An 11,856-nucleotide genomic window follows, 5' to 3' on the forward strand; every position below is an offset into this window, starting at 1 on the left:
TGTGGAGGTACTTGCAGCCTGTGAGCAATGTGCAGTATGTTCCAAGGAGCACCCTCAGAGATCACTGGTGTCACCTGGACAGATCCAAAGGGGTCATGTTCCACTGACACGATGGCAGATAGACATCATTGAACCCTTACCAAAGTCAGAAGGGTACCAGTGATCTAGCTAATAACACTGTTCTGTCTTTTTTCCAAATAGCTCCAGATATATGGAAAAGATTTATATAGGCAGATGGGGATCCTCAAACCCCTCAGCGAGATCTTCTGAGAATGGCTTTTAAGATACCTAGAGGCAGAAAAAGCCCAATAGAGATCAGGGGAACTACCAGCTTTTAGGATACACCCTTAAAGGCTGCAACACCCCAAAGGGGTCTCAAAGGATGCCATCTGGGTCCTGCTTCAATAGTGGAAAGGAAGGTCATTGAGCTAAAGCCTGCCAGGCTTACACGCCTCTGCCGTGAGGAAACAGGGACACTGGAAGGTGGGCTTCCCCCTCGCTCCTCTAAGGGAGGGTTCAGTCTCTTCCAGCCCTGCTCCAGCCACCTATGACCTAACCTTGCCCAGAAAGCTGGGGTTTGCCACTGAAGGTTGAAGGTGCCCAGGGCCGTGGGCCCCATCTACGATACTGTGGACGAGCCTAGGGTATTTCTTCCAAGAAGCAGGTAAACTGATCTCATTCGCACAAGGGCCACTTAACTATATTTTGCCTGAATACTCAGGTTTTTTATTCTTCCCTCAAAGATCTCTGTTGTGGGTGTTGATAGTCCTATTTTCTGCTGCTTTGCTTAATATATAGTGTTTCCTTTATCCCTCCTACCTCAATGCCCCACTCATATTTCAGGCTGGGACCTACTCCTAATTTAGAGCTCTCTTTCCTCCTTTTGCCAACTTGTATTATGAATTTACCTTTGCCACTCAGCTTAGTGTATCCCAAGGTTCTCTTTACCAGGCCACAGTCACAGAGCTCCAGGGAAAAGCAACCTGGTCTCATCTCTCCAGGCAGAGGAGAACAGAAGCTCCATATCCACGCATGCTGCAAATGGCTTTTTCCAGTCTACCTGAATCATTACCAGCTAGAAGCAGCGGTCATTGGGACTTGGACATGAGCTGCAAAGTATAGAATGGTGACAACAATTCCAGTGCCATGCGGACTTTTCCTGTGGGGAACTTTCCTGGACTCCTGCTCCCTGTGACAGCTCCTAACAGACTGAACTGTGGTTGGGTTGCATTTTTCAGGGATTTGGCATGGTGATGGGGCCATCTTGGACTTGGGGAACATGTTAAGGACACTACTCTTTTAGGGATTCTTGCTGTATGGGCCAAGAGTTTGCTTAAAGGCTTTTAATCACTGTAAAAAAAATAGAGGACTGGATGAAGAAGATGGGGCACATATACACCATGGTATATTATTCAGCTAGGAGAAATGGTGACATCGGATCACTTATAGCGGAATGGTGGACTCTTGGTAGCATTGTGCGGAGTGAAATAAGCGAATCAGAAAAAAACAGGAACTGCAGGATTCCATACATTGGGGGGACATAAAAGCGAGACTAGGAGGCATGGACAGGAGTGTGGTGACTATGGGGGGTGGGGGGAGGGAAGGAGGGAGAGGGGGAGGGGGAGGGGTACAGAGAGAACTGGATGGAGGGTGGTGGAGGATGATCTCTTATCGGGTGATGGGTATGCAACAGAACTAAATGACAAGATAACCTGGAAATGTTTTCTTTGAATGTATGTACCCTGATTTATTGATGTCACCCCATTAAAATAAAAATTTATTAAAAAAAAAAAAAAAAGAAGGGTACCAGTATGCAGTCACCTGTGTAGCTACTGCCACCAGTATGCTTGCTGCTTACCCTGCCCGTAACCCTGAGCAGAGGACAGTCATATAGGCTTTGGACCACCTGAGTACTGCATATAGGCGACCGCTGGTCCTTGAAAGTGACAATGGTACCCGTTTCACAAGTTCTATAGTGAAGCAATGGGCTCAGGACCTAGGGGTGGACTGGAAGTACCATGTTCCCTACCACCCCCAGGCTGCTGGTATCATTGAGCGGTATAACGGATTCTTAAAGCAGGGACTGCGACAGGAGGGGGGCACCAGCTCCCTTACTGGATGGACACACCACTTACAGACAGTACTCCGGATTTGGAATGAGAGACCTCAACAGGGTAGCTCAGCTCCAGTGGAAGCCCTCCTGCATCAGGCAGCTGCCCCCATTCAGTTGCAGATACGCACTGCAAAGCCAGTGGCCAAGGCCACCATCACAGCCGCCTGGCCCATGCAGGTTTGCATTAGATTCGGACAGATGGTAATGAAACAATGAAGCCAAGGACTGGTGGGCCATCATCTTTAATCCTAGCTTGCACCTGGCGGGCAAGTAAAAACACACACTGGGCTCCAAAACCCATTCATTCAGTGCTCACAAAGCTACTGACTTTATCCGACTTTCCTAGAATCAAAGGTTTCTAGCTCACCAGACTTATACACCTCCATTCCCCATCTCCTTCCTTCTCCCTGCACAAACTCTGTACAAACTGACTTTTCCCTCAGCACTCCACCATCTTGGCTGCTTCTCCAGGCCTCCTCCATGTGGCCTTTCTCTGCTCTCCTCTCTAATGCTCTCCTTTCTCTGCTCTCCTCTCAGGAACTGAGAGAGCAAGCTCCCGATCTGCCCCACTTTATAGTGCAGAAATCAAAACCTGTAATCCAATATACAAAATAGGAAGTCTGTAATACGAAGTTACTTATCTGACACATGATGGAATTGCAGATCAAATTCCATCACACCAGATCAAAAAGGGTGGGAAAATCTTAGTCCTAAAACCAAGCCCCAGGCTACAAGGATCCTGCCTGCCCACAGCCCACCCCCAACACACATTAATATAATCACGCCCATCCCAAGCAATCACCTGAGCAACGGGCTTCCACATGGGTAGTGCTATCTTTAACAAAGTGAGCATAATATATTTTATCTGCCCAACACGCACCAAGGACATTTTACTCAAGCCAGGTTTTGGACAGCAGGGCAACGTGCTCTTGCCTGCCCCAACAGCCCTTCTTAAAGTCCAACAGTTTCAATGGACTTGGCCCTGGACTGTACAGGCCACCCATCTGAGATGCCTTGTTGGCACCATGGGGAAAGGGGCTAGAGGTGGACCTCCAATTAACAGCTTGGGCAACCAGCACCTGGCCACCTAAGGTAGAAATGTATTATCCCTTGAGTGCTCAGGGGGACAGCATTATCAAGGGCACCTTTGTAATTTTTTTATGGCCAATAATGAGTTCTCCTATTTTACTACACATAGAACCAGCAGATCCTGGTGTATTGGCCAATAAGCTTTGGTATGCCCGCTCAGGGCGGCTTCTGGTACCAGCTACGGTGCTGTCTGCAGACAGAACTCTGGCCTGTATTCAGCCAGAGGGAAAAGATTTGCCTCTCTTGGTGCCACTGTCATCTCTCTTGTTTTGCCCATAGCTTATGATTTGGTAATTCTATTGCTGTACTTTGTACTGTTTCCATTTATGCAACTGTTGGGCAGATAAAATATATTATGCTCACTTTGTTAAAGACGGCGCTGTCCACGAGGAGGCTGTTGCCCAGGTGATATTAATGTGTGTTGAGAATCCTTGTAGCCTGGGGCTTGGTTTTGGGATTAAGCCTTTCCCACCCTTTTTTGATGTGGGGTGGTACAATCCAATCATGCCTCAGAGAAGTGACATTGTATTAGAGACTTCCCTACTTTGTATATTGGATTAGAGGTTGTGAAGCTACACTATAAAATAGGGGTAGAACGGGAGCTTGCTCTCTTGGTTCCTGAGATTATCATTAGAAGAGAGAGCAGAGGAGAGCAGAGAAAGGCCACGTGGAGGAGGCCAGGAGAAGCAGCCAAGATGGTGGAGTGCTGAGTGAGATGCCAGTTTGTGTAGACTTTGTATTTGGGATAAGGAAGGAGATGGGGAACAGAGGTGAATAAGTCTGGTGAACTAGAAACCTTTGATTCTAGGAAACTCAGATAAGTCAGTGGTTTTGTGAGCACTGAATGTGAGTGGGTTTTGGAGCCCAGTGTGTATTTTTACTTGCCCGCCGGGTGCAAGCTAGGATTAAAGACTATGGCCCATCAGTTTTTGGCTCCACTGTTTCTTTACCGACTGTCCGAATCCAATGCGAACCTGCATAGGCCAGAAGGCGGCTGTGATAGTGGCCCTGGCCGTGGCTACTGGCTTTACAGCAACGATCTCACTCCTCGCACAGTGACCATCATGGAAGATACCTGTGGTGTAGATTGTAAAGCAAGCAAAGGGGTGTGTTGGGCAGATAAAATATATTATGCTCACTTTGTTAAAGATGGCGCTGCCCACGTGGAGGCCGTCACCCAGGTGATATTAATGTATGTTGGGGGCAGGCTGTGAGCAGGCAGAATCCTTGTAGCCTGGGGCTTGGTTTTGGGACTAAGCCTTTCCCACCCTTTTTGATGTGGGGTGGTACAATCCCATCATGCCCCAGATAAGTAACTTTGTATTAGAGACTTCCCTATTTTGTATATTGGATTAAAGGTTTTGATTTCTGCACTATAAAATGGGGACAGAATGGGAGCTTGCTCTCTTGGTTCCTGAGATTAATATTAGAGGAGAGAGCAGAAAGAGGCCATGTGGAGGAGGCCAGGAGAAGCAGCCAAGATGGCGGAGTGTTGAGTGAGAAGCCAGTTTGTGCAGAGTTTGTGCAGGGAGAAGGAAGGAGATGGGGAACAGAGGTGAATAAGTCTGGTGAGCTAGAGACCTTTGATTCTAGGAAACTCAGATAAGTCAGTAGCTTTGTGAGCACTGAATGTGAGTGTGTTTTGGAGCCCAGTGTGTGTTTTTACTTGCCTGCTGGGTGCAAGCTAGGATTAAAGATGATGGCCCATCAGTTTTTATCTCCATTGTTTCTTTACCGACTGTCCGAATCCAATGCGAACCTGCATGGGCCAGGCGGCTGTGATGGTGGCCCTGGCTACTGGCTTTACAGGGTGGAATGTTGGTTAAATAAGTTTGTAAATATGGTGTATATGTGTAAGGTTGGTGGATAATGGGGGATGGTCACTTGGAAAACTCAGACCTGCAAACTTTGGCTAGGACCGCCCACAACCAAGCATACCAAAAGAGGCTAAACAGGAACCATTTGGAAAAAAAGCAACAGTCTACCAGCCAGTGGGATTTCACCACGTCATGTTAGCTCGACTTCCCTAGAGGGACTCCTTTAAATATCTCCCTCGAGGTTTAATCCTTTCAACTTCCCTGGCCTCCATCTTACCTCGGGGCCAGGTAACTTTGCCGGGCGGGATGCGCTGTACTCAATAAAGCCATTTATTATTCCACACTTTGTGGCTCTGAGCCCTCTTCCTTCCTTCTCAGCAGGGAAAAATACCTTACAATATGTTTGCGTGCTTATATAAATAGTTTGCATTGAAGGCTGGGCTACGCCAGGTATAGTGGTCTGTGAGGTTGCAGGTTCCCTTCCTGACTGGGAGGGGCCATTGTCTTGCTAATGTTTACTGGAAGGGAGATTCTGCCCCCACCACTGGGAGGTGCAGGAGGATTTCTTTTTTCTCCCCTCCCTGATCCCTTGCCCTCCTTGGGAAAAGCAGGTTTTCTGCTTTTCCCTTGGCTTTTCTTGTGGCTTGCCTGTCTTGGTGAGACACCAGTAAACAGAATGGCTCACCATCCTCCGACTCTGCCATTTCTTTACCATCTGCCCGAATCAATGAGAACCTGCATGTGAATGGCCATGAGGGCAGCGGCAGCCCCTGGCCTTACAAGGAGAATGAAGGAAGAACTGGCAAATCCTCAGAGGAGGAGGTCCGAACAGACAGCCTCCAACTCTAGTTGCCTCAGCACAGCCTAGAGGGCTTGTTACCTACAACTGCCTGCTGGGCCTATCCCGAGAGTAAGAGTGAGAAAGATTCAGCAGGTCTGGGGTGGAAACCCAGGAGAATTTGCATTTTAAACTAGTTCCAAGACCCCACCCATCTAAAGCTATGGTCCAGGAACCACACTCTGACGACGCTGATCTAAACTATAGACAGAAAAATTGTCCTGAGAAGCAGAAGATGAGGAGGTAAATTCAGAATAGATGGAACCGCAGAGGCATTGGTTAGATGGACCCGAGGTGAGAAATTGCATCTTTATTTCTGATTGAAGTTGGAAGAAGAACCCTCAGCAAAAACTAAGGTAAGAGTAGAGGGAGGGCGAATGGTTTTGGTAAGTCTCAGTGAGATTCAAAGGAACTGACCTGGAGCCCTGTATTCAGTAGCGGCTTGGCGAATCCAGCTTAGTGCTCGCTTTGGCAGCACATATACTAAAACTGGACTGATACAGAGAAGAGTAGCACGGCACCTGCGCGAGGATGATGCCAAATTCGTGAAATGTTACATATGTTTGAAACTCTTTTTTTTTTTTTTTTTTTTTTATTTATTCATTTTAGAAAGGAGAGAGAGAGAGAGAGAGAGAAGGGGGGGAGGAGCAGGAAGCATCAACTCCCATATGTGCCTTGACCAGGCAAGCCCAGGTTTTTGAACCAGCGATGTAATCACAGCAGCCCAGTCCATGCAGGTTCGCATTGGATTCGGACAGTCGGTAAAGAAACAACGGAGCCACAAACTGGTGGGCCATAGTCTTTAATTCTAGCTTGCACCCGGCGGGCAAGTAAAAACACACACTGGGCTCCAAAACCCACTCACATTCAGTGCTCACAAAGCCACTGACTTATCCGAGTTTCCTAGAATCAAAGGTTTCTAGCTCACCAGCCTTATTCTCCTCAATTCCCCATCTCCTTCCTTATCCCAGATACAAACTCTACACAAACTGGCATCTCACTCAGCACTCCGCCATCTTGGCTGCTTCTCCTGGCCACATGGCCTCTTTCTGCTCTCTGCTCTGCTCCCTCTGCTCTCTCATGCTAATCATCCCAGGAACCAAGAGAGCAAACTCTCTCGTTCTGCCCCCATTTTATAGTGTAGATTCCAAACCTTTAATCCAATATACAAAATAGGGAAGTCTCTAATACAAAGACACTTCTCTGAGGCATGATTGGATTGTACCGCCCCACACCAAAACGGGTGGGAAAGGCTTAATCCCAAAAACAAGCACCAGGCTACAAGGATTCTACCTGCCCACAGAGACACACATTAATATCACCTGGGCGACGGCCTCCTCGTGGGCAGTGCCGTCTTTAACAAAGTGAGCATAATATATTTTATCTGCCCAACAGGTGACCTCAGCATTTCCAGGTCGACGCTTTATCCACTGCACCACCACAGGTCAGGCTGTTTGAAACTCTTATTGATCAATGTTGCCCTGTTTGTTGGGCAGATAAAATATATTATGCTCACTTTGTTAAAGATAGCGCCGCCCACATGGAAGCTGTTGCCCAGGTGATATTAATGTGTTGGGGGCGGGCTGTGGGCAGGCAGGATCCTTGTAGCCTGGGGCTTGGTTTTGGGATTAAGCCTTTCCCACCCTTTTTGATGTGGGGTGGTGCAATCCCATCATGCCTCAGAGAAGTGACTTTGTATTAGAGACTTCCCTATTTTGTATATTGGATTAAAGATTTTGAATCTACACTATAAAATGGGGGCAGAATGAGAGCTTGCTCTCTTGGTTCCTGAGATTATCATTAGAGTTTGTGCAGGGAGAGCAGAGAGCAGAGAAAGGCCATGTGGAGGAGGCCAGGAGAAGCAGCCAAGATGGCGGAGTGTTGAGTGAGAGACCAGTTTGTGCAGAGTTTGTGCAGAGTGAAGGAAGGATGTGGGGAACAGAGGTGAATAAGTCTGGTGAGCTAGAAACCTTTGATTCTAGGAAATTCGGATAAATCAGTAGCTTTGTGAGCACTGAATGAGTTGGTTTTGGAGCCCAGTGTGTATTTTTACTTGCCCGCCGGGTGCAAGCTAGAATTAAAGATGGTGGTCCACCAGTTTTTGGCTCCGTTGTTTCTTTACCAACTGTTTGAATCCAATGAGAACCTGCATGGGCCAGGCTGCTGTGATGGTAGCCTTGGCTACTGGCTTTACACTGTTAAATTTAATTTTCTAAATAATAATAAAAAAAGAATCCAACTTAAATTAGAAATCATACATTTAGAATGATACTAGCCTGACCTGTGGTGGCGCAGTGGGATAAAGCGTTGACCTGGAACACTGAGGTCGCCGGTTCGAAACCTTGGGCTTGCCTGGTCAAGGCACATATGGGAGTTGATGCTTCCTGCTCCTCCCCCTTCTCTCTCTCTCTGTCTCTCTCACTCCTCTCTCTCTAAAAAATCAATAAATAAAAAATATTTAAAAAAACACATTAAAAAAAAAGAATGATACTAGTTTTCTTTCTTTTTTCTCTCTCTCTTTTTTTTTTACAGGGACAGAGAGAGAATCAGAGAGGGATAGATAGGGACAGACAGACAGGAAGGGAGAGAGATGAGAAGCATCAATCATTAGTTTTTTTTGTTGTGACACCTTAGTTGTTCATTGATTGCTTTCTCATATGTGCCTTGACCGTGGGGCTACAGCAGACCGAGTAACCCCTTGCTCAAGCCAGCGACCTTGGGTCCAAGCTGGTGAGCTTTGCTCAAACCAGATGAACCTATGCTCAAGCTGGCGACCTCGGGGTCTCGAATCTGGGTTCTCCGCATCCCAGTCCAACACTCTATCTATCCACTGTGCCACTGCCTAGTCAGGCTCTTTTTTTTTAGAGACAGACAGACAGGAAGGGAGAGAGATAAGAAGCATCAATTCTTTATTGCAGCACCTTAGTTGTTCATTGATTGCTTTCTCATATATGCCTTGATGGAGGTCTTCAGCTGAGCCACTGACCCCTTGCTTGAGCCAGCGACCTTTGGGCTCAAGCCAGAGACCATGGGCTCATGTCTATGATCCCACGCTCAAGCTGGCAACTCCAGGCTCAAGTCGGATGAGCCAGCGCTCAAGCCTGATAAGCCAGCACTGCAGCTGGTGACCTTGGGATTTTGAACCTGGGTCTTCTGGGTTGCAGGTTGATGCTCTATCACTGCACCACAGCCTGTCCAGGTGATACTAATCCTCTTCATCATGAGTGTTACACCAGTGCTCAGCTTCCAGAGAAGGCCCGAGGGGTGAGTAAGGCAGCAGCACAGTGGGTAAAGGAGCTAAGGCTTTTGCATCAAAGTTAGAGACTAATGAACTGAAATTAGCCATAGAGAGCTGGGAAAATTGGTACATCATTTTCTTTATTGCAGGTGTGATGTGGGTGGCATCTGAAAACTCTGGAGTTGGCCAGGCGGTGGTGCTGAGGAGCCCAGCCTGAGAGGAGTTACAAGTGCTGAGAGCTGCAATAAGAGTCATTCTGTAGGGGTTGGAGAGTTGTAAGGCCAGTAGTTGCGGCCATCACGGGCCAAGCATGTGCAGGTTCACATTAGATTCGGGCAGATGGTAGAGAAACTGCAGAGCCAAAATCTGGTGGGCCATTCCTTTTATTCTAGCCTCGCACCCGGCGGCGAATAAACACAAACACACAGGGCTCCAAAACCTACTCATTCAGCGTTCACAAAGCTACTGACACATCTGGGTTTTCCTAGAATCAAAGGCCCCCACCAGTCTCAGTCGCCTCTGGTTCCCCATCTCATTCTCTCTGCACAGACTCTGCGCAAACCGGCTTCTCCTTCAGTACTCCGCCATCTCGGCTGCCTTTCTCTCCAGCACTCTTCCTCCCTGCTCTCACTCTGCAAAAACATGGCCTTCTTCTTCCTCCTTTTTCTTAAAACTTTTTGGTGCGAAAACCCCTTCTCCAGCAACATTAGCATAACTATGGCTCTTCCCAAGCAGGAAGGTAATTAGCAGTTTCATAGATCACATATTTGGGCAGCCATTTTTAACAATAAAAGCGAACAACTCAGAAAATACAAATTTTACAAACTTATCTGCCCAACAAGGGTCCTAAGAGTTCTCATAGAAAAGCCCAAGGTCTACAGGGTTGTTTTTTTAAAATTAAATTTAATGTAGTGACATTGATAAATCAGGGTACATATGTTGAGAGAAAACATCTCCAGATTATTTTGACATTTGATTATGCTGTGTACCCCTCACCCAAAGTCAAATTGTCTTCCATCACCTTCTATCTGGTTTTCTTTGTGCCCCTCCCCCACCCCCTCTCTCCTTCCTCACCCCCTCCCCCCCTCTCCCCCACCTCCGTTACCATCACATTTTTGTTCATGTCTCTGAGTCTAAAAATATGGAATGCTTCATGAATTTGTGTGTTATCCTTGTGCAGGGGCCATGCTAATCTTCTCTGTATCGTTTTAATTTTAGTATATGTGCTGCCGAATCAAGCACGGGTTTTGTTTTTGGTACACACAAAACCTATATGTCTCTCAGTCAGGATGAAGACTCACAAGAGAATGTACTGTTGTGACCATTAATTAATTCATGACCATTTATAGAAAGTGAAAGGCGGTTGGCTTAAGTTCTCTTTTATTTCCCCAGGATCACCAGCATTATCAGTACTCCAGACAACTACTACCAAACCAGCAAGAGTTTGTACTCAAAAATGAAACTCCCTTGCCATTCTTGTGCTAAGCATCAAGAATACTGTCCCTATTCTCAAGGAACTTTAAAAAAAATTTTGATCTTAGAAAGAGAGAAAGGAGAAAAAAAGAGACAGAGAGAGAGAGAGAGAGAGAGAGAGAGAGAGAGAGAAACATCATTTTGTTGTTCCACCCATTTATACATCTGTAGGTTGATTCTTGTATTTGCCCTGACTAGGGATTGAACCCTCAACCTGAGCATATTGGGCCAATGCTCTAACCAACTGAATTGGCCAGAGCCTTAAGGATCTTAATGACCTGAGTGAGATCAGTTTAGGGAATGAAGTAGTCTTCTTGATGGGACTCAGAAAAGGAACACTAAATGTGTCTGAAATAAACATCCAAGCCTATAGAGAATTTTTAGAAGTTTACTTGCTAAGGAGAAGATCTCAAATCCCTGGAGAATAACATTTTTCTGTTGTTGTTTTACTGATTTCAGCTTGAGAGAAAGGGGGAGAGAGAGAGAGAGAGAGAGAGAGAGAAAGAGACTAAGAGACAGAAGCATCAAGCTGTTCCTGTATGTGCCCTGACCGGGGATTGAACTGGCAACCTCTGTAATTCCAGACAATGCTCTAACCAACCAAGCTACCCAGGTAGTGCTGGAGAATAGCAGTTTTGCAGTTTCTCTTTTTAAAAAAAAGTTTATTTATTGATTGATTTTTAGCCAGAGAGAAAGGGTATGAGAGAGAGAGAGAGAGAGAGAGAGAGAGAGAGAGAGAGAGAGATGGGAACATAAATCCGTTCCTGTATATGCCCTGACCAGGGATTGAACCAGCAACCTCTGCACGTCAGGCTAATGCTCTAACCAACAGAGCTATCCAATCAGGGCTGCAGTTTCTTTTGTGCACTTGAAATTAGGAGGGAACATAAGGAAGATCATGTGGAGGTAGGAACAAACAAGGTGAGGATTGTATCACAGGATAGTTAACAAGATCATGAGCTCCATTGAGGGTAGTCAGTTTATTTCAAAGGTGTGTTAACCTAGATGCACAGAAACAACTGACAGAGCTTGCTTAAGGCAAAGATATACCTTTTACTAAAATGTTATATGCCTTGGGTATGAATACCCAACAGGGCCTGCCCAGTTAAGAATTTCTCATCAGATCACCCTGTGAAGTTACTTTCCAAATAACCCCTTTTAGTCCACACTAGTGGACTGAAAGGGGTCCATTTTACTTGCCTGCGTGCATCAAAGCCCAGTAAGACATGAACAGGAGTTTGCAGCCAAGAAAGTAAGGATTTATTATGGAGACGGCACCATACCTGGA

At 46.4% G+C, this 11,856-nt stretch overlaps 2 non-coding genes across 2 annotated transcripts; one reads left to right on the plus strand and one right to left on the minus strand.

The window, feature by feature from the left end:
- Positions 1-6,316: 6,316 nt before the first annotated feature.
- On the plus strand, positions 6,317-6,422 carry LOC136379209 (U6 spliceosomal RNA). The gene has a single exon (XR_010746704.1). It is a non-coding gene; the product is annotated as a U6 spliceosomal RNA (small nuclear RNA).
- A 3,808-nt stretch (positions 6,423-10,230) lies between these two features.
- Positions 10,231-10,337, minus strand: LOC136379190 (U6 spliceosomal RNA). The gene has a single exon (XR_010746687.1). It is a non-coding gene; the product is annotated as a U6 spliceosomal RNA (small nuclear RNA).
- Between the last annotated feature and the right edge of the window lie 1,519 nt (positions 10,338-11,856).

The sequence above is a fragment of the Saccopteryx leptura genome, chromosome 7, assembly GCF_036850995.1.
Source record: "Saccopteryx leptura isolate mSacLep1 chromosome 7, mSacLep1_pri_phased_curated, whole genome shotgun sequence".
NCBI lineage: Eukaryota > Metazoa > Chordata > Mammalia > Chiroptera > Emballonuridae > Saccopteryx > Saccopteryx leptura.